General features: G+C 32.1%; 1 protein-coding gene across 1 annotated transcript in view; it reads left to right on the forward strand.

Annotated features, from left to right (window-relative positions):
* The first annotated feature begins 290 nt into the window (after positions 1 to 290).
* Positions 291 to 23,766, forward strand: part of LOC108911529 (solute carrier family 41 member 1) — a 134,216-nt gene continuing 110,740 nt past the window's right edge. Inside the window, exon 1 of the mRNA XM_018716495.2 lies at positions 291 to 406. The gene's annotated coding sequence lies outside the window, so the exon portion shown is untranslated. The remainder of the gene's footprint in view (positions 407 to 23,766) is intronic.

Here is a 23,766-nt window from a genome sequence, read left to right on the forward strand (position 1 = left end):
TTTATATTTTTCTCTATTATTTCGAAGCAACAATAGTCTGAATTATTATTATTAAATAACTAAACGTGCAAACTACACGTTTTATATATTGAGCCACATAATGTAAAAATTTACTGTCTCATAAAATACCTGAGAATTCAGAAACAGTCTCAGTGTTTGTTTATCGTGGTACGGCACTGGTTATCATTATTGAATTACTATTGTTTTAGATAATTATTTTAATTGGTTTGTCGATTGAAAGATTGTCGTTTTTAGATAAAATTTATCGCAAAAGTAACTCGATATCGTTGATGTAGTACCGTTTAATACATTTATTTATTTTTTAAGTCCTTGTTTTCCTAAGTGATAAGTTTTATAGCAATAAAGTATTTGGTGCTCCTCAAATTACTGGATACAACATATTCAGGTAATACATAAAATTTATCACATATTATTTGTGGAAAATTCCAATTGAATATTTGGTCTTTCTGCTTACGACCGTTACCTGTGAAAACCAGTAGCATATCTGATTTTGGCCAAATGGGTTTTGAAGTGACTGCGTAGAATAATAAATAGTAACGCTAATACTATTATATTAAATAAATTGTTTCATGAAGAACTGTACACGAATGTGCATACTGTAATGTTAAAGTGGGACAACTTAGGAGAGTATGTAAGGACCACTTAAAAAGGTCATACAGGTCGTAAAGTTTTCGTTATAACTTTTAAATCATTTGTAGGAATTAATTTATTTTAAGTGTGTTTTAAGAAGATAAACCGATTTTCGAAGTCAGAAACACAAAATTAAAAGACGAAATATTTTTGCTACTATTTCGTATTGAAAGTACATGAACCAGTAACCAGTTTAATCGGCCTTTCAATATTGAGAACAATTAGTCTTAGTCAATATTCTCATACTTTAGTCCAGTATTAACAGTAAAACGAATTCTACAGTAATTTTAGACATTTTACAGTTCTTAGTGGAAAAATTGTTAATTTATCGAACGTGTCAAATGTGAATGGTATATAATTTCTAGTAGGCCAGCAATAGAGATTTTGTTTGTGTCAAAAATACTAGTAGCAAACGGACTGTGCCATATGTTTCCTACTCCAATTTACCATTAATTAATTTTTTATAAACATTTTTTGAAAAAAAACGCATTTTTTGTTTTGACAATTTGTAGAGAATTGAAATACGAATAAAATGAGAGGTCGATCGATCCGATCGGATAATTGGAAACTAAGAAAACCCCGAAAAATCGGATAAAGTAATGAATTATATATACTTTAAGTATGTACAAGGCGCTGTCGGACCATTAATTGTGGCACTATTGCAATTTGAATTTTTTGGTCCACTATTTTGCAAAATTTCTGGATGCGTTGGTGATTGAATATTGATATGAAACCTGTAGTCATTCTCTGTTTTGTTCCTGTATTTTTTGATATTTACGCGAAATATTGACATCAAACGTAAATTTGAGTTTTCTTAAAAAATGTACTTTTCTGTTCCAAATTTTATTGCATTTTGTATATAGCACCACTTACAATATAGGCTATTGATTATGTCATATGATATGGAACTACAAAGTTGTTGGGTTTTTATTGCATGAATCGTTCAAATGGTTATTTAGAATGAAAAAATCGCGGAGTGCTATTAAATTAGAGGGTGGAAATTGCAGATAGGGGTGAAAATGCACCCCTTTCAGTTTTTTTATTGTAGCTCGAAAACGAAGCAAAATTTCGCTATAGTTAGCTTATTTAAAAAATTTAAAAGGAAAATTTTATGCAAAATAATCGTTAATAAAAAATTTGAAAAAAAGCAAAAAATTCTATTTTCTGATTTTTTTTTTACTTTTTTGCCTCTAGTTTTTTTTTGAGTAAAGAAAGGTATAGGTATTGCTTCATAGAAAAAAAAAGTAGATAAAATTTCCTTAAAGCAAGAGGTTGTAGAATATTTTTGGATGAAAATTGACTGATATATGGCAGCTCAAACCAATTTTTCGATTTTCGTCGCGTTTACCCTTATATGTTTTAATTCTCATTTTTTGCAAAAAGGAAGGAAATAAGACGTTGTAGGATTTTCATCACATGACTTTTTTGAAGGGTCGTTAAAAATGAAAAAACCGCGGGGTGCTATTAAATTAGAGGGTTGAAATTGGCGATAGGGGTGAAAATGCACCCCTTTCAGTTTTTTAATTGTAGCACGAAAACGAAGCAAAATTTCGGTATAGTTCATGGGAAAAATTTTGTAGAGAATTGAATTTCTCATCGAAATTACTTATTGAAAATATGTAAAAGGAAAATTTTATGCAAAAAAATGTTAATAAACAATTTTAAAGAAAGCAAAAAATAAGATTTTTTGATTTTTTTTATTTTTTTAATAAAATAATTTAGTAAAAACTTGAGAATATGTACAATAAAGTTTATTAATAATGTATATACAGTATGTCCACGGAAGAGGAGAAACTCATTTGTTTTTGACTGTATCGAAATATGTCACATAAAAAGTTCTGCCCCTCGAAAAAATGAGACTGTCATACAAATATCTTAGATTAGATGTACAGGGTAATAATAAATAAAAAAACACGAAAATACTCAAGAGAGAAGTACCATTATTTATTATTTTGCACAACATTTTCATAAAACGTCCTAATACAAATTTTAAAATAGAAATTTCAATTCTGACTTTTACTCTATATGTATAGCTACTTCCCACCTCAAAAATTAAAATTTTGATTTTAAAATTTGTATTGACATTATTTGAGGTTATAAACAGATTTGTTCTATAAAAATGTTGTGTAAAATAATAAATAATGGTACTTCTCTCTTGAGTATTTTCGTGTTTTTTTAATTTAAGAGCGCCTTCTACTTCTAATCTAAGATGTTTGTATGACGACAGTCTCATTTTTTCGAGGGGCAGAACTTTTTATAAAGAGTGACATTTTTCGATACAGTCAAAAACAAAAGAGTTTCTCGTCTTGTCAACTCCATCCGTGGATACACTGGATATACATTACCTATTTATTAATAAACTTTATTGTACTTAAATTCTTAAGTTTTTACTAAATTATTTTATTAAAAAAGTAAAAAAAATCTTATTTTTTGCTTTCTTTAAAATTGTTTTTAACCATTTTTTACATAAAATGTTCCTTTTAAATTTTTTAAATAAGCCATTTCGATGAGAGAATTCTTTACAAAATTTTTACTTTGAGCTATACCGAAATTTTGCTTCGTTTTCGTGCTACATTTAAAAAACTGCAAAAGCGCTTTTTCACACCTATCTTCAATTTCAACCCTCTAATTTAATAGCACCCAGTGGTTTTCTCATTTTTAATGACCCTTCGAACAAGTCATGTGATGAAAATCCTTGAACGTCTTATTTTCTTCCTTTTTTGCAAAAAATTAGAATTAAAATGTATAAGGGTAAACGCGACGAAAATCGAAAAATTTATTAAGTGGCCATGTACCACTCAATTTTCATCCAAAAATACTGTACAACCTCTTGTTTTGAAGGAAATTTTATCTACTATTTTTTTCTATGAAGCAATGCCTGTACCTATCTCTGCTCAGAAAAAAGTTATTTGGATAAAAGTAAAAAAAAACAAAAAATTGAATTTTTTGCATTTTTTGTTAAATTGGTTTTTATAAATTTTTTAAATAAGCTATTTCGATAGAAAATCTCATTATCTACAAAATTTTTCCTATACAATACTCTCAAATTTTGCTTCGTTTTCGAGATATACTCCTAATTTACTAATATTAATTTTCACCCTCTAATTTAATAGCACTTCGCGGTTTTTTCTTTCTGAATAACCATTTGAACGATTCATGCAATAAAAACCCATCAACGTTGTAGTTCTTTAGTACCCTCCTCTTTAAGACATAATCAATAGCCTAATAATATTAAATTGTACTATAACTAACATTATTCAAAATTGTGTACCTATATATCCACGGCCTTCACCTCCCGATCTTCCCCCACTACTCGACCGTGTACGCGCGCTCGACCGTTTTTGAGCATGTCTAGAGGAATTTTTCACCTATTTCGCATCATTGTATAGGAAAATTAGAATATACGTTCTGTAGAATTACACAGGGTGTACCAAAATGAATATCGGGGTTTTAAAACTTTGTAGAAGTTATTACGGTTAACTTACAATTACAAAGTATACATCAAATGAACGAGCAACTCAAACAGTTTGTCCTACAAGTATGCGTGCGCGTGCGCATGCTCTGGTTCCGCTGTCTCCCGTTAGAAGCGCTAGCAGCCAAGATGGCAACTAGGGAGCAGAAAGCTTTTTGTGTGTTACAGTCTGCAAAGACTGAATCTGTAATTAGAGTGCATCTGGAATTAGAGAACTTTATTTGGCAGCAAGATGGTGCGCCGCCTCATTAGCATGCCTTCGTATGCGATTGGTTAAACAACGTTGTTCCCGACAGGTGGATTGGCCACAAGAGGCCGGATGACAGAGCTTGTTTCGCATGGCCTCCACGTTCACCAGATATGACGCCATGCCATTTTTACCTTTGGGGGTTTATAAAGGATCGGGTGTATGTGCCTCCGCTATCAGCTGACCTAAACGACCTACGCCATAGGATTGAAGCTGCAATTGCATCAATTACTCCAGACACACTGAGCAAGCAGGTTTGGGACGAACTCGGCTATCAACTCGATGTGACGGAGGGTGCTCACATTTATCACTTGTAGGATAAACTGTTTGAGTTGCTCGTTCATTTGATGTATAATTTATAATGGTAAGGTCACCGTAATAAACAAAGCTTTAAAACCCCGATATTCATTTTGGTACGCCCTGTATTTCTACTTCTAAAATCCTAAAATCTAAAAAATTAAAATCGGACCACCTCCAGAAATTTTGCAAAATAGTGCACCAAAAAATTTTAATTGCAATTGTGCCAAAACTAATGATCCAACAGCGCCAGCTTTGTGCACACTTAAAGTGCACATAATTCACCACTTTTGTGTACAGGGTCAGCTCTACAACTTAAAAAATGGCGGAGTAAAGAATTTAAAAAGAAAATGCTAAATTTTTCGATTTTTCCAGGATTTCTTCGTTTCTAATTATCCGTTGACGTCTCGTTTTATTCGTCTTTCGTTTCTCTACGAATTGTCTCTTTATAGCATTCACATTGCTCTGTTAGTTTAGGTTTTATAAGCAAAATTAAAGAAAAATGCGTTTTTTACATAAAAATGTTTATAGAAAATTTATTCTGGTTATAATCTTAGAGAATCTCATAATTTAAATATAGCTTCGCATCGCCTAACGTTAACGGCTAATGGCCCTTTTATTATGTCCATTAAATTATACAGGGTGTTTCAGGATTAAGTCGATAAACTTTAAGGAGATATTCCTCATAATAAATAAGAAAAAAATCAAGTATAATTTTTTTTTCCAGAGACGCTTCATTTTCGAAATATAGGGCGTTAAAGATTTTTAAAAAAATTCGAATTTTTTAAATAACTTCTAAATGAAGAAGGCTATTTAAGCCAAATTTGGCATGACACATCTTCTTATAAGATACCATTTTTCCATAGAAGTAGAAGTCCCACAAGCAACCAGTGGCGGAGTTATAGGGACTCAGACTCATTAAATGATAAGAAAATAATACGGACCTACTGAAAATAAAAAATGATGCTGTTTTTAGATAGAACAGTTTGTTATTGACAAAAAGTGTACATTCACTTTTTCCTAACTCTTATAGTTTCATGGCAAAATTGATTTTTCGGAAAGGTGCTTCTGGATTCTGTCGATAAACTTTAAAATGAACCTCAACAAAAATTTTCGAGTAGGCTGCTGTCAAGCAATGTTAATTTGACGTTTTAAATGTTATTTTGCGAATTGTTGCATAAATTATCCATTAGATAAAGCGTTCAAACTAATAATAAAAATAAGTTTAATAATGCCGTCCATATTTTCGAACAATGAATATGCTGATATGGTCTTTGTATATGGTTTTTGTGATGGAAATGCCACGGCGGCTCGCCGTGAATATGCAGTAAGATTTCCTCATCGCAGACTACCAGCAAAGGAAACATTTTCAACGACATTCAGTCGTCTCAGACAAACTGGGTCTTTCGGTATTCCAACTTATGCTGATGGACATTTTGCCCCACTTCAGGACGAAGTAAGATCGAATACTATTTTAAACCATTTCGATGAAAATCCATCCACGAGTGTCAGAAGATCTAGCTATGAGCTAGGTATTTCGTCAAGTTCCATTTGGAGGACTCTTCGGGCTGATGGACGCCATGCGTACCATATCCAGCGTGTGCAACATTTATTGCCTCAGGACATACGATGCAGGCGCGTGTTTTGTGACTGGATGTTAAACCAAGCAGAGAATGATGATCAGTTTACGCAAAAAGTAATGTGGACAGATGAGGCAACATTTACTCGAAGGGGAATTTTAAACCAAAGGAACAACCATATTTGGTCCTACGAGAATCCACGGGCGGTAAGGGAACATAGTTTTCAGCATGAATTCCAATGTAACGTATGGTTGGGTGTGTTGGACAACACTATAGTTGGTCCCTACTTCCTTCCGCATCGGTTAAATGCTGACATGTTTACCGAGTTCCTTGAAAATGGTTTTCAAGATCTGTTAGAAGATGTTCCGCTTAATAGTCGAATGAACAGTTGGTTACAACTAGATGGTTGTCCTGCCCATTTTGGTAGAGGTCCTAGGGAGTGATTAAACATTAATTATCCCAGGAGATGGATTGGTCGTGGAGGACCTGCAGCGTGGCCCGCACGTTCACCGGACTTGACACCGACGGATTATTTCGTTTGGGGTGCTGTTAAACAAAAAGTCTACGAGGTGCCAGTTGATATCCTACAAGATCTAAGATAGCGAATAGTCCAAGCGTGTCGAGAATTAACTCCAATTCAGTGTCGATCGGCCACTACCTCCATAATTAGAACATGTCGTGCTTGTCTACAGTCGGGAGGCGCCCAATTTCTACAATATATTTTTTAAATCATTTCATTTTTGATTTACTTTTCGCGTTGTCTAGGTATAATATGAATTGGTAATTTTTTGGTTGTTTCAATTTACAAATAAATTTTCATGTAAGTATTGTTTGCCACCTTATTTTATTTAAAAGTACACAACACAAGTAAATGAAGTGACTACAAACTGCCTGAAAAAATTTAGGAGTATTGCAAGGGTCGTTACATAGATGTTAGGTACTTAAATATTTCTATTGTTTTCATCAACATCATATTTTTTCCTAAAAAAAAAACACCCTATATCTCAAAAACGAAGCATTTTCTGAATAATTTTAATACTATTGGTTAAACCCAAGGGAAGGGGAGACAAAAAGGCTTATTTGACTCACACATACCCGAAACTAAGACCAATTTTAATAGGTACTATAATTATATTTTTAGGTTTTATGAGGAACGTCTTCCTTCCGAAAAATCAATTTTGCCATGAAACTATAAGAGTTAGGAAAAAAGTGAATGTACACTTTTTGTCAATAACAAACTGTTCTATCTAAAAACAGCATCATTTTTTATTTTCAGTAGGGCTTTATTAATTTTTTTTATAATTTAATGAGTCCCCATAACTCCGCCACTGGTTGCTTGCGGGACTTCTACTTCTATGGAAAAATTGTATCTTATAAGAAGATGTGTCATGCCAAACTTGGCTTAAATAGCCTTCTTCAGTTAGAAGTTATTTAAAAAATTGGAATTTAAAAAAAATCTTTAACGCTCTATATTTCGAAAATAAAGCGTCTCTGGAAAAAAATTTATACTTTTATTTTTTTCTTATTTTTTATGAGGAATATCTCCTTAAAGTTTGTCGACTTAATCCTGAAACAGACTGTACGTATAATAAGTGCCAATGCATATTAAACAGATAAATTTTTGTGTTCTCGTTCTTAACAAAGTAAAGCGAGTCCTCTTGCAGAATCCCTTCTATAGTATTGATGAGTATATATGTTGTGTCTTTAATGAGTATAGTTTTTAATTTTTTTATTGTAATTTTTAATTTTTTATAGTAGTTTTTATTCTATATTTTGCAATTATGTTCTATATCTTGTCATTGGTCTATATTTGATAGTTGTAGTTTTGCAGTTTGTTGTATAATTATTATCTTTTTTTTTATTTGAGTGGTACATAGTTTCGACAATTTTCGATACTTACTTTGTATGAACCGTCTTATGAAATAAATATATTATTATTATTATTATTATTATTATTATTATTATTATTATTATTATTATTATTATTATTATTATTATTATTATTATTATTATTATTATTATTATTATTATTATTATTATTATTTTTATTTTTATTTTTTTCACAAACAAAACCTCTATTGATTGGCCTTTATAATATTGTACAAAAATTTCCATTCCATTAAACTTGAGATGTTTTAATTCTTTAAATTTGTAATAGGAAGTCGTGTAACAACTATTCTCATTGTTAAAGCCATACTGAGTTTTTTCTATAATTGTGTTGTCTATAATTTCATTGTTCTATCAAAAGTAGGAGAAAAGTGTGATAAAAGATCAAATGCATGGTTTTTGTAACTGATTCATGAAAATTAAATTTGCTATATGAAATATAGAAAAATGTACAAGGTGAAAGTTTCAGAAATACCACAAAGGAATGGGAACTTTGCCACTACCATCGTGGAATTTTGTAATTCAAGAGTATGCTGGCTTTCAATGGCGTATGGTGCATGCCAAAAACAAATTAATTCAAATAAATAGTGCAAAAACTATGGCCAAAACAAGTTTTAGTGAAAATATATAGATTATACGTATCCACAAATTAATTGCACTTATGGTATTAGTTACGTATCACGACATTTAATGCAATATTTGATTACTGTAGTCTCGAAAACATCCTTGAGTAAATAATAAATTTGAACATTGTATTCATTAGGTAATTCTCTGGGTTTTCCTTCGCTCCAATAGGCACATTAAAATTAATAGCAGCGATTGAAAATAACTCCTATCGAAAATTACTTACAAAATACCTTCCTACGTGTGGTTAAGGGGAAAAAACCGTAACGCAAAATTTACCGATACTGCAGGGTTATGGCTTTGTACTATTTCAGTAGATAATTAACCATTGATGTATTTACAGTGGTGTGAATCAAGGCACATTAGCTAAAAGTGGTTAATTAAATATAAAGTGTTTATACGTCTACAGTGTGACACATTATTAAGTGGCATAATTTTTCAGTCATATTTACTTTTTTTTATTATAGGTAAGTTAACTTTTTTATCTAAAATGTTATCCAGCAGCCATAGTTTTATTTTTTTTAGTTTTAACTTCAATGAAATCTCAAAAACAATTAAAATATGCGTGGTGACGTCATTAAGCGAAAATTTCAAATCAAATCCCAAATGTATTAATTTCTAGAATATGTTAATCTATTGCAGTAGCAACATGCGCGCGTTAACATCGCTGCTTTCGCATTTTTATGAGCAATTCTTTCACTGCTGCCACACTTGCAAATTAAAAATGATGCATAAAATTATTATTAGAAATTCCAGATATCAGTAATTACTACTTTATAAATTAAAAAATATATATTTTGGCAAATTAGTCAGATCCATAAGATATTAATGAAAGTTTTAGTTTTTAAATTTTCAAATAACGTGGTTTTAATTGGCACTTTAGAGGTGATTTCACTTTATATGCAGAAACTGCAGGACTAGATTCACTACCAAAAAAATAGAGTTAGTTCTATAAACTTTTTTCCTGTGGGACTCGTTATTCGAGATGCAGGGTGTAAAAAAATATATTTTCTGCCATGTCTTGATAATGCGCTGACGAAATTGAATGAAATTTACTACAGCATTTTCACTTAATTAGACCTTTTATTGAATGTAATATTAACCTTGTAGCTTTAACCAGTAGCGTACTACTGGAGGTGCCGCCTCATCTCCCCAAGAAAAAAATACGCCACTGGCGGGTTTTTTATGGAAATAATTATATTCCTTTTTAAAATTATAAATAATACTTTAGATACAGGTACTGTTACGTTAAATGAATGAAAAATGTTTCTTGGCGTTTTTTAATAGTAGCAGCCGTTTAGGAGATATTTGAGCTTGTTTTTACGTTTTATTGAATTTTCCTAATAAATTAATACGTTTATTTGATGAAAACCTCCCGGTTTTAACCAGTGACGTGCTACTAAAGCGTCCGCCAACGTTTACCAAGAAAAGAATACGCCACTGGCATTTTTTTGTAGAAATAATTTTATTTTTGGAAAAAATATCAAACTAAATAATAAAGTAATATTGACAAATAAGTCAAGTGTGTATGTGGACTAAAGCGTATTATGGTCGGCAAATAAGTAAATTATCTTCTAAATGGCTGCTACTATCAAGAAATACCAACACACTTTTCATTCATTTAACTTGACAGTACCTGAATGTAACATTATTTCTACAAAAACTGACAGTGGTGTATTTTCTTGGGATGACGGAACGGCATCTTCAGTAGCACGCCACTGGTTAATGCCACGAGGTTAATATTATATTCTACAGTGTCCCCCTAAAGTCGTGCACAAATTCATTATTAGGTAAACAAAAGAAATTATTAAAAATTCCCGAAACAAGTCGATTTTTGAATTTAATTTACTATTTTTTCAAATAATAATTTAATATACAGGGTGACCTATGTTCGAGTAATGACGTCATCACAATTTTTTTTAAATGGAACACCCCACTTTTTTTCCAATTTTCGGATTGCCCTAACTGAGCTGATTCCAAAAATATACCACAAGTTGCTTCTAATTGTTACAGGGAGGACAACAATACCCAAATTATTTACAAATACTAAATTTATTTACAAATAAATAAACGTACTAAAAATTGAATCAAATCACCACATATCATTTTAAAATGTCATTATTTTTTGCTATAATTTCTTTGATGCTTTTTTAATTTTATCTGCCTGATAGAACGTGCTCGTGTATTTCTTGCAGGCAATCATTTTTAAATAGTTTGTTAAGATTGTACAAGTAAATCCATTTTGAATGATTCTTCCTTAAAATATTGAGTATTTTTGAATTAATTAAAAAACATGATTCTAAGTGAAACCGAACGGATTGAAATTCTTATGATGATCGGATATGGTGATAGAATTCGAACTCATGAGGAAGTTTGTGTTTTGTTTAATGAAATTCATCCCAATCGTCCACCAATAAATCGATCCACGGTTAGCCGAACTGAAGCAAAGTTTCGAAATCATGGTCATGTTAAAGATATGCCCAGATCTGGCCGACCGACTGTAGATGAAGAAGTGCAGTTACAAGCCCTTTTGACCATTCATGAAAACCCGCAATCCAGTCTGAGAGTCGTAGCAGATAATTTAGGAATGAGTGAAAGTACATTGAGTAGACTTCTTCACAGAAACAAGTATCATCCCTACAAAGTCCACTTAGTACAAGAATTATGTGACGATGATTTCGACAGACGCACAGAATTTTGCGAAATGATGATGGAAGAATGTCAGGCAGATCCGGATTTTGTGAAACGCATAATTTTCTCCGACGAGGCGTCTTTTTATTTGAATGGCACCGTCAATAAACAGAATTGTCGGTACTGGTCAGATCGCAATCCACATTGGATGATGGAAGCACACACTAAGCATCCCCAAAAAGTCAATGTTTTGGCCGGAATTGTTGGTAATCGAATTTTGGGGCCGTATTTCTTTGAAGGAAATTTAGATGGTGCAAGATATTTGGAATTTCTTCAGTTCCATTTAGTTACTTCCTTGAGATCCAGATTTGCTCAATGAAACCATTTGGTTTCAGCAAGATGGTGCACCACCGCACTATGCCAGTGCTGTTCGCCGCTATTTAGATGACGTGTTTCCTCATCGGTGGATTGGCAGAAGAGGACCTAAGGAATGGCCCGCCAGATCACCAGATTTAACACCGCTCGACTTTTTTCTTTGGGGTTATGTAAAAAGCAAAATATACGTCAATAAACCAAACAGTATTAACGATCTGAAGGAACGAATTCGGCAAGAAGTTCGAGCGATCCCGCCTGAAGTCATTGGGAATGTACAGCAAGAATTTACTTCCCGTCTGGCCCATTGTTTGGCAGTAAATGGTCAACAATTTGAACATTTAATTTAGGTGTTTCTGGTGATTTGATTCAATTTTTAGTACGTTTATTTATTTGTAAATAAATTTAGTATTTGTAAATAATTTGGGTATTGTTGTCCTCCTTTTAACGATTAGAAGTAACTTGTGGTATATTTTTGGAATCAGCTCAGTTAGGGCAATCCGAAAATTGGAAAAAAAGTGGGGTATTCCATTTAAAAAAATTGTGATGACGTCATTACTCGAACATAAGTCACCCTGTATATTAAATTATTATTTGAAAAAATAGTAAATTAAATTCAAAAATCGACCTGTTTCGGGAATTTTTAATAATTTCTTTTGTTTACCTAATAATGAATTTGTGCACGACTTTAGGGGGACACTGTACATATAAAAGGTCTTATTAAGTGAATATGCTGTAGGAAATTTAATTCAAATCGTTCATGCAATATGAAGATATGACAGAAAATATATATTTGTATGTATCTCGAATAGGTACCCTAGAAAAAAGTTTATACTACTTATTTTTTGACAACTAATATATTCCTGCAGTTTCTGTGTTTAAAATGAAATCAAACCTGTATAATAATTACACAGTCCCACAAAAAAAAAAGGTCGTGATCTTGATGATTGACCATGTTATCCGAGGTCAAAAAAATTCGTATACCCTTTACATTTTTGTTTAGAGCCAAAAACATCCCTTAAATAGGGCTATGAGCACGGGATTAAAACTCGAATAATGTTTTATTGTAACCTGTGATGGTAATAGTTTTAATAACTAGGTGGATTTCATAGGGTCCAACGACACTTAGAGTGTACGATAATAATTCAATAAACATAGAAATCTAAATAAAAAACTTGGATAAATTTGGAACTGAAGATTTTTTGAGACAAAAAGTCTGAATCTGATTCGGGCTGAGGCTGTACAGTATTGGGGGTCATGAAGACTTGCAAAAAATGTAATAACATTTCCATTGTCGTATTTAAAAAAATGCAGTTGATAATGGTCCTGGAGAGACGAAATGTTACATATAAAAATTGATTATGCCATTCGATAGAGGGCAAAGGGTTGCCATGAGAAAGTGTTCTTTTTTCAATATCACCTCAAACAAGGCTGAAATGAAACAAAAACGGATTTCCAAAATGTCGTTTTTTTTTTTTCAAATATTTGGAAAACTAATCATGTTAGGCTTGATTTTTTAGAGGCATAATGTTGGTCCCCTGATTACGCAACTTTGACTCCATTTAAGCTACTTCGTATCTCTTACCGTTTCCGAGATCCCTGTAGCGAGAACCGAATTTGTAACAGCCTATATTATCAATATTAAAATAACGCGGAAAATTTCAAGGCACGCCCCTGCACCGGCAAATTGTTACGGTATTTCTGATAACAGAACTTTAATGGCTTATTATTTTCTTGGAACTGAATCTCAACAAATCTTGTATGGACTGCATTTGTGTGTTGCAAACTAGAATATTCATCGATTATTTGGAGTCCCAGTTATACCTAATATTCATAATATTCAATTAGAACCGTGATATTTAAATATTATTCATTTTATTAGTATTGGAGTTGTACACCTTAAGAATTATTGCTTTCTTGTCTTAATTTTAATAGCTTCGGTCGTAGGTGAATTATGATTTCAATTATATCCCTTTTTAAAATTATAAATAATACTTTAGGTGCAGATTCCTTAATTTCAAAGACTTTATATCATGCTCCTAGACATAATTCTAGGCTTCAGTACTTGTACTTTACTAATGGCAGGTCCCCAATATCAAATGATTTCCCATTATCAGAGTATGAAGTATGAAGTATGAAGTATGAAGTATAAAGACTTGATATATTTTTTCATTCTATAAATACTATAAAAAATTGTTTGTTTAGTAACTGTTATCCTAATCTTGTATGTGTTATGTAGCTTATTTGTTTTACTCATCTGTTTTTGTTTGTACATAAGTTCTTTTGTGTCTCGGTTTTATATTTTGATTGTTCTATCTTTTGTCTTTATGCTTAATGTTAGTTGTTCTTTTCTATTTTACCTTATCCTGTAATTTGAACTTTGCTTCGTTGGGTATTGTATTTCTAAATAAATAAATAAAATAAATAAATAAATAAAATAAATAAATAAAATGCAGCGGCATTAATAATATAACTTAGTTATTTTTTTACCAAGAGCAAAAAGTTGGGCTTTCGTTTCAACAAATCTGTTTTTCTTGATTTTTTAGTGAATTTCAGTTTTCAAACTTGTCCAGGTACCAAATAACTTCCAATGAAACACCTATGACGAAATAAACAACAAAATCTTGTTTTGAATGAGATGCGAAGGAAATCATAAGATAGGAAGTTATCTTTAACAAACTGAATTGAGCGAATATTATAAAACAATAAAAATTCACAAATCTCCGGAAAACAATTCTAATAGCTCTAAAAATATCTAGCAGACTTATAATCACATCAAATAATAAATACTCATCGTAAATAAAATGAGAAACAATAAACAACAGACTCAATTAAATATTGACACAGATAATAAAATGTTAGATATAAAATAATAAACTTAAAAACAATAATGAGATGAGATAATTAAAATTATTACTGATTTATATTTTTTTATAGAAATTTTCATTAATATTTTTCTGTAATCTGCTATTTCGTCTGCATACCAATGTAATAATCCAAGAATCATATGCATAAAAATTATTTGAATTTACTAAACCTAGTTCTTTGATAGTTGAATACAGCAGTTGTGTGCACAAAAATACTGTAGTCGGTCAAGCGAAACTGAGAACAGGTGTCTCAGGTAGACTATCAAAGTTGTCGTACCTACCGAGGTCATAAAATGAATTTACTAAGGCTGAAAATACAAATCCTATATTACAAATAAATAAAGGTTATGTCAGTCAGTCAGCTGAATGTGGGGACAGAGCGGGTGTCAGCCCCAATAATGTAATGTAACTTAAACAAAATGGCCAGTCAACGATTTTGTGGGACAACACCCGTCAGTTTGCGAAAAAAATAAAAATTTCGCGCAGGCCATCGGCGTTGCAGGCGGCGGGCGGCGGGCGGCGGGCGGCGGGCGGCGGGCGGCGGCGCGGCGGCTCACTCTTTTCCTTATTATTATTCAACGAACTATTTACAAATTTTATTTTAAAATGTAATTTATAATAATATTAATAATATACCTCTTAATTACATTGAATAGATCATTTATTTATTTAGTATTTCACATACAAGCCACCATTATGAAAGAAATATTGAAAAATTTATGCTCTGAAAAAATTGTATTAGAAATTGATACATATATATGTAGAGTATATGAGAATTAAATTATTCCTTCAAGTATTACATATATCTTTCAAACCATGAGAATAAAATTCAATCTATAGATATATAATAAATGTTCAATTAATTTTTGGACAAATTTTTCACAGATTTTTCAATATTTCTTTCATAATTCTTCTTTAATAGCTCGTACAATTTTATTAAAATATAATAAATAAATAAATGGTTTATTCAATGTAATTAAGATGTATATTATTAATATTTTTATAAATTACATTTTAAAATAAAATTTGTAAATAGTTCGTTCAATAATAAAAAGGAAAAGAGCGAACCGCCGCGCCACCTGCAGCGCCGATGGCCCGCGCGAAATTTTTATTTCTTTTTTCGCTGACTGACAGGCGTTGTTCCACAAAATTGTTGACTGACCATTTTGTTTATGGTAAATATAACAATTAATACCCTCACACAGGTTTTGAAGTATAGTAAACGAATTGCACATTATTTATTTTTTGTAGATACATACGTTGTGGCTGACTGACCAGCTCTGTTCCCACATTCAGCTGACTACTGTAGCTGACAATACAGCTGACAATATAGAATTTGTATATCGATTTTCAACCTTAGTAAATTAGCTTTCGACATAATTTTAAATAGTAGACTGTAAGAAATTCGGTGTGAGTGAAAGCAATAAAAGTTCGGAGTGAATCCATTGAGTGAAATTATGAGTACCTACATTTTCACTCAATACTGGCCATTCTGATTATATTTAAACAAAAACTGAGTACTTTTACTCAAATAGAGGTACTCCTTAAATAAGTTCTTCACGTAAATTCGTATTTGGTGCACTTGTACCTAAATCAGTTTAATGTCCTCGTTAGAGTGATCCCACCCTTTTTCATATTCACAAGAAGTGTATGACGTCATACAGTAGAAAATACTTTATAATATACTTTATGAATCGAAAAAATAATTAAAAAAATCTTCCCACATCCCTGGTCCTGATTGTAAGTTCTGCGTTGAATGTAAAAGGTCTGAAGTCCGTATGTCAAAAATTGCAACAGCAGTAGCGAACGCATTATCTTACCTCTGTATATTAATTTCGAGTAATTTTAATGGCGTCGTGAAGATGGCGCCACTTACATGTTGCTTCTATAATCTCGACCACAGTTAATAGAGAACCGTTAGATGCTCTAGAAAAGCGTGATCGTCAGGAGATAACGCCTTAGTCGGCGAGTCTCAGCTGGCGTGAAGAAAGTCGACTCTAAATTGGTTTTTGTATACTCAGAATAGAGTCAAAGCAAAGGACACGCAGTTGATAGTTAGCAAGTAACTAGTGATGTCAAATACAGTTACTTTTTAGTACTCCGAGTATTCGTTACTTTTATCTTGAGTACTCGTTACTTTGTATTCGTTACTGAGCACAGTTACATGTATAGTTCGGCCGGCACGATATGCGGATTTTTTTCTACGCCGACTTCCCGCAAAAGTCTACCACACGCTCGAAATACCCTACATTGTCAATATTAGCAAATAAACTTTATCCATCGAGGCTACATCTGTTCCAAGTGAACGTATAAGGTTTGTTCGTAGAGTGATTCATAACCGTTAGAAATCGGACAACGCATGCGTGAATCCATTTTAGCGTTCCTAGTGCAGTAATTTATTATTCAGAACGGACGGTCACTCGTTCGTAGAGACGTAATTTGTAGTTACGAACCGATTTCAAACCGTTTTTAAAATTCACGACGGAGCTAGTAAATTTTTAGTTCCGCGCATGCGAATTGTACATGTTTATGAAAATTTAAAATTTCAGCGTAGAATAGGGTTAGGTGGTTTAATATAAATCGATAGATTCTTGTGCTCTATTTTAAAGAATGTCTACGTCAAGTGAGGATGTCAATGTTCTTGAGATTGAGAATGGAAACTTATCTACATCAGATAGTGAAGAAGAACTTCAACAATTTATTAGGGAACCAAAAAGAAATCAGAATTACGTTGAAACTGTGCGAGCGTATACTGAGAATGATTCTTTTTTAACATTTTCGTCTCAGTCGTGATGTTATGAACAATATTGTGGAAAGATTTGAACATTCTCCATATTTTGTTTTGAGACAATTGCAAATTGTATAACAATAGTCACTTATGCGTAGAGCTGATATTTAAAGTAAAAACAAATGTAACTTAACCTAGGAAGCAAAAAACTCACCCAAGGAATAAAAACATTTGGTCACTAAATATAATTTTAACATTACTTTAAATTGATAAAAAGATACTTTATCTTGTCTTAATGCAAAAGGTAATTTGATAAAAATTTTAGGCCCCAAATAATTTGGTGATTTATTGGTAATTGACAATTTAGAAAAAGGTACCCGATTATTTTTATGCCTTGTATTTACACCATGTATGTCACTACTTAAATAAAATTTTTGCCTATTTTTTCAATTCATACGTATCAGGTGGGAGAATTTGGCAAAATAACCCCATTTCGCTATGTAGTAATGTTTTTGTGGTTTGTTGGCCATGAGAGTGCCTCATTCAGGGATGTATAATAAATGTAACCATTAAATATATTATATAATAAATGTAATCATTAAATATATTTTAAAAAATATATGCAATAAAAAAAGGTAACATTTTCACGTACAACAAAACATTTGTGTCCCAACTTATATAACTAATTTATTTATACTTACCATTCATTATTAAATATGTCTAAATACGCGAACTTTTCGAATCTTCCGTTTGTTTATGTTTTTTACCGCTCGCTTGTAGCTGTTAGTAGTGCACATAATTCAAGACGGATTCATGATTTCCGATGCGCGCGCTGTACCGGTTGGCAACCAGTTCTGAACTGCCTCTACGAACAAACCTATTTTCTCTAAGGCAGGTCAAATAATAACAGAACGGCGCAATAATAGATTATTAAAATCCAAGTATAAACAAAATCATTTTTCCAAACTGCAACGATTTGTTGTTTATTCATAAAACTTTGTAGTAGTAGGCATTCGCACAAAACAGTAAATAGTTTTGAGTTGATAAATTACGTTATTTGTTATTTTGGATATTTATTTTTTCGTTAGGTATTTCTATTTTCATATGACTAATTTCTATAAGACAAAAGTAGAATATACATGTTTTTTGTGTTTAAAATAAATAAATTTAGAAAATAAATATATTTAAATTTTAATGAATATATAAATAATTTAAGTTTTGTATGTTTATATATTATTTACGTTTTTCAGGTGCATAGGTATCTACTATATACTGCAACAAACTACGAATTAAATAATTACATTGATTAATTACTGATTAAATATATTTTACAGCTGTTTAATTAAATGTCAACAAAAAGGTATTTTATGGGACCGCCTAGCCGGGTGTCTTGGCCGGCGAATTTCGATCTGCCGAGTCAAGCATCACGGACGTGGGCCGGAATTTGGATGGGTGACCTAAGGCAGGCTCGGGGACGTGGCTGTGGCAGCCTGCCAAGAGACCTGGGTCGCCCAACATTTGCCGCACGCGTGTGATCCCCGATAAATGGTAATGAGAACAGAGCAAGAAATCTCTGTAACTCAAGACCATGCTAGCATACATTAACTGTACGAGACTTTGCCACCAAGCCATCCGTGTAGTAAATCAGATGGTTTGAAGAAAAGTACTCGAGTAATGAAGGAGGATGTACAAGGGGCCTAAAGTGCCGGTGGAAGACAATTCCACCACCCTTCGACATACATACATATATACAAAGGTATTTCATCTTAAGTAAAAATCCTATAGGTTGACGTCTACGCGACTACTTTTGCCTTGCGATACTCGTCGAACGAGTATATGATAAATATTCCGAGACCCGATACAAAATATTGTATCTATGAGCCAAATCTGAAATCCACGCGTTCAGTAAATATTCCGAACCGAGTCCGAGTATTACCGATTATCGTGATTACATGTATCGAAACTTAAAAAGTATCAGTATCCAATACTTTTCTCATCGATTATTCAGTATTCGTTACTTATTCAAGTAACGGATAAAAAGTAACGAATAATTACAATATTGACATCACTAATACAATAGTTTCACTCAGTTGTACTCATACTAATAGAGTCAAAATTTCACTCAATCGGGTGTGGACAGATTGAATTGAGTGAAATTTTTTACAGTGGAAGTAATGTTCAAATGATACAAGAACGGTTAGAGAAAAAGAATTGCAAGTCTCAAAGAAATAGTGATGGGCAAAGGGAATCTTGGATTTGGATGCGGAATTTTCGGTGGTGTAGGTAGGACTTTATGAGTTTGGTATCCCATATATTGGTTGGTGAGCATTTTCATCAGCAGGCCTTCATGCCAAACCGAATCCGAGACCGAGAACCGAGTACCGAATAGAAGACTAAACCCACCGAGACCGAATGAGTATCCGAGAACAGAGGACTCGAGAACAGCGGCAACGCAGAATCGGTGTATGTTGTCGACACGGTGTGGATTCGAATGCATCATCGGGATATTCTTATTTTCCGTTATTAAATAATTATTGAATTCTTATTTTTAAATTGAAGCCTGGCTGCAAATCATTAGTTTGGGATTTTATTTTAAAAAAAGTAATAAATAAATAAGTAAAAAGTTTAAATTATTTGGCCATGCAACAAATCTTAAAAAACATTCAATTTTTGGCCTCTAAAGCATATCCGCCTAGTGTCTAGTCCATCTATCTTCCTGTCCTGAGGAATACTTGAAACCTCATCATGAATTCGCAAGTATTCTGATGCTCGCTTAAAAGTTCTCGAGAACAGCGAGATCTTTTAAGAATCGAATGCATATCGATTCTTACATTCGAATTATCCCATCACTACAAAAAAATAATAAAAAACTTACTAACTACATATATTTTTGTCTATATTAAATACTTTCATTCTCATATTTCAACATACATCTTATTTTCAGTACCGTTTAGACAAACTTTACAGATGTTCCATATTTCAAAAGTAGAATACCAAGTTTGTTTAACAACTTTGAAAAATTGTAGTGATGGTCATTTGTAAAAAAAAACGTAAACAGACTAGCCTAGAATGCAAGGAAGAGTTCCAGATTCGAATGAATCGGAGTTTTTGGGTCTTTATTCTACACTTATTCAACACTTATACATGGTCCGCTAATTAAAACTGGAAGCCTGCATTTTCTACATCTTTTTTAAGATGTTGTAACAACAAAGGTATTAATTTACACATATTTTCAAGGCCTTTTAAATTAACTGTACACTGTAAAAAAATCGGTGTGAGTGAAAGCAATAAAGGTAAGGCGTGAATCCATCGAGTGAGTATATGACTATATATAGAACTGAGTATATTTACTCAAATATAGGTGCCCTAAAATAAATTCTCCAGAAAAACTCGTGTTTAGTGCTCTAAAGTAAATATCCTCATTATTGAGTGACCCAGCCCATTCTATGGTTGTCGTGCGTTGTCTATGTCCATTTACATTGTCGTGGCATGGTGTATGGCGTGTAGTGTTGGACAAGAATCCATTTATCTGGTTATTTTGGTGACAACTGTGTTTTAAATGTAGTGGTTTGATTCCAATAATTAAAAACAATAATACATATATTGAGTCTCGATTAATATTTGATTAAATAAATGTTTAGTTAGATTGTTACCCATACTTACTTACGAGTGTGTACCGTACAATATAGGTTTTAGCAATCTATTCGTCCGATTACTTAATTCTTTTAATCGAGACCTAAAATATTGAGATCTGTGTAGAAACCACTGTAGCAGCTTGGTAGTTTATGACTTTAATACAATGATATTTAAATTAAATTTTAAAGAGAATATAAACCAAGACTGAGTAAAAAAGTTACTCAATAATAGTTAAATTTACAGAAAAAGTCAAGTAAGTCAAAAGTCAGTAATTGGTTTTATAGACTCAGAAAGAGTCAAAAAGTCACTCACTTCATACTTAACAGAAACTCGGATTTGAGTAAAATTCACTCTGTTGCAATAGTTACACTCATAAAATTTTAGTTGTACTCATACTAATAGAAGTGAATATTCCACTCAATCAGGGGTGGACAGAAATTGATACATTATACTGAGTGAAATTGAATGAAATTTTTTTACAGTGTAATAATAATTATAAGCATGACAGCTGATGAAAATATATTCTTTGTACAACTTTATACAGTACTATCGAATAGGCTATGAAAAGGGCTTTAGTTTAATAGATGGGTCGGTGGCTTCTCTTTGCTGGTGTTCAAAGTTGAATAAAAATGATACGATATTCTTTTACTACGAAACTATAAGAAAAAGAGAAATCAAAAATTCTGTTAGTTCTGTTAGTATTTTTTTAAATGCAAAATTTTCTGACTTCAATTTTATCAATTTCTGGGTTTATTTAAAAAGCTATAGGAAAATAGAAAAATATTTTTTCAAAGAAAGTTATTATTTTTTTTAACATTGTGTATACCATGTGACGATTATGATAAAATGGTTTGTCTTTTCTGTTTCACTCAGTGTCTCTGTGATATTTTTAATTTACAAAGTTCATAATTATATTTTAAGAGAACAGTGTTTTTAAGAAAGTTTTTTATAATTGTGACTGGTTCTCTATTTTAAGAAAATTCTATTAAACTACTTGCTGTGTTGACCTTTGGGCCCATGTAACTCAAAAATCGCACTTATCGTAATGAACGTCTTTTTCTACAACTGAAATAAATAAAAACACTACTAACTGCGCCTAAAATTGCAAACAGCGTTTGAATGGTATACTTTTATCAAATCATAAGTATATTTTAATTAAAAATTTCTAAGAATCTCAAATACATATTCAATTAAAATTATTTTGAAAATTACAGGTTAAAACTGGTTAAAAATCTCCCATTTCTACGCCACCGAATTAATTTTTAATTATAAACATATAAGAAAGAACGCAGTTTAATTAAGTTATTGAATGATCAAAAACTAATAGTCCACGGGTCCACGTACAAAAAGAAAAATGATTACCAGCAAGCTGTAACTTTGCGTGCAGCTTAAGTTTGACGAGTCTCCCAAGATTTGACTATGAGGAAAATTCAACAGTGGTAAGTTTTCCCGTGATTTTCAGGAAAACATGTCAATCTGGCATAGGCATGGAATGTTATGACCAGCACTTTTTTTTAAGATTAAATGAAAGATATATTTTTTTAAACCCCCTAAAAAATTTGTCCCACAAAAATTTTGGTATTTTAAGTTTGTCTCCCACCCCAAATGGTGACAAGCAGCAAGCAGATTTTTCTGGGAGGGTTTGGTAATAAGATTTGAAATGAAAGTATGTATCTTATTGTCCGACAAAATTCTTGAGAAGTTTTTGCAGTCCGACGCCCCGAAGATGTCGATTTAACGACAACATGTTGGTGATAACCAGCAATCTGGTTTTGATTTTTTTCTCTAATAATTGAAATGTATAACACAATAATATACTTGGCCGTCAAAAAGGTTGAAAAATTTGCCTTAAAAATAGTAAAGATAACTATTTTTGTGGTTCCTAATGTTCATTCCGCTATAAAATAATTAATTTTTTAATGAATAAATAAAGAATAAATAAGAAAATTATTCTGGTTAACAGGAGCAATAGAAATTCATAAATAATTATGTCTATAAAAATTAATTTAATTAATTTTCATCAAAATTATTTCTTTGTTCAAAAAAATGAATTTAAATTAGTCATATTTATTTTGAAATTTGAGAAGTTTAAGCAAAATTTTTTTTATTCATATATTTTTTTATTAAATATAATTTTTTCTTCTACATGTGTAAGTTTTGAAACCGCAAAATTTTATAGTTTAATTTTGTCGGACAAGCAAAAAAAACGATAATTTTGTCGGACAATTAAATTCTCAGTTTAATATTGCATTTTTTTAAATAATGACGCTTTTGTCCGACAGCTGGTTATAACCAACCATGTTGTCGTTAAATCGACATCTACGGGGCGTCGGACTGCAAAAACTTCTCAAGAATTTTGTCGGACAATAAGATACCTACTTTCAGTTCAAATATTTAAAAACATATGACTTAATTCAATTAATACCTGGTTATGATGAGCAAGAAAATCCATAGACTTGTGCGGGAGAGGAGGCGGCATATTATTATTAAGCAGGCCGCATTTGCGTCCAGGAACGACTTATGTTGGTAGGCCCTAACCACCATTCAGTGCAGGAATGAGGGAAACCTGGAAAACCTCATTAATTAGGGGGGTGGTCAAATGCCAACCGGTGTCAATCTCTCACATTGACCCAAGCCAACATTCTTCCACCCTACCATACCTGCACAGAGGGTGCCAATCCTCCGTACAAGCATAGCTAATCTACGGTCTACCGGCCGCGGGATTCGAAACCCGGGCAGATCGACACATCGATTTAAGTACTGACGCCTTAAAC

Source organism: Anoplophora glabripennis, unplaced genomic scaffold, assembly GCF_000390285.2.
Source record: "Anoplophora glabripennis isolate ALB-LARVAE unplaced genomic scaffold, Agla_2.0 scaffold557, whole genome shotgun sequence".
NCBI classification, from domain to species: Eukaryota; Metazoa; Arthropoda; class Insecta; order Coleoptera; family Cerambycidae; genus Anoplophora; species Anoplophora glabripennis.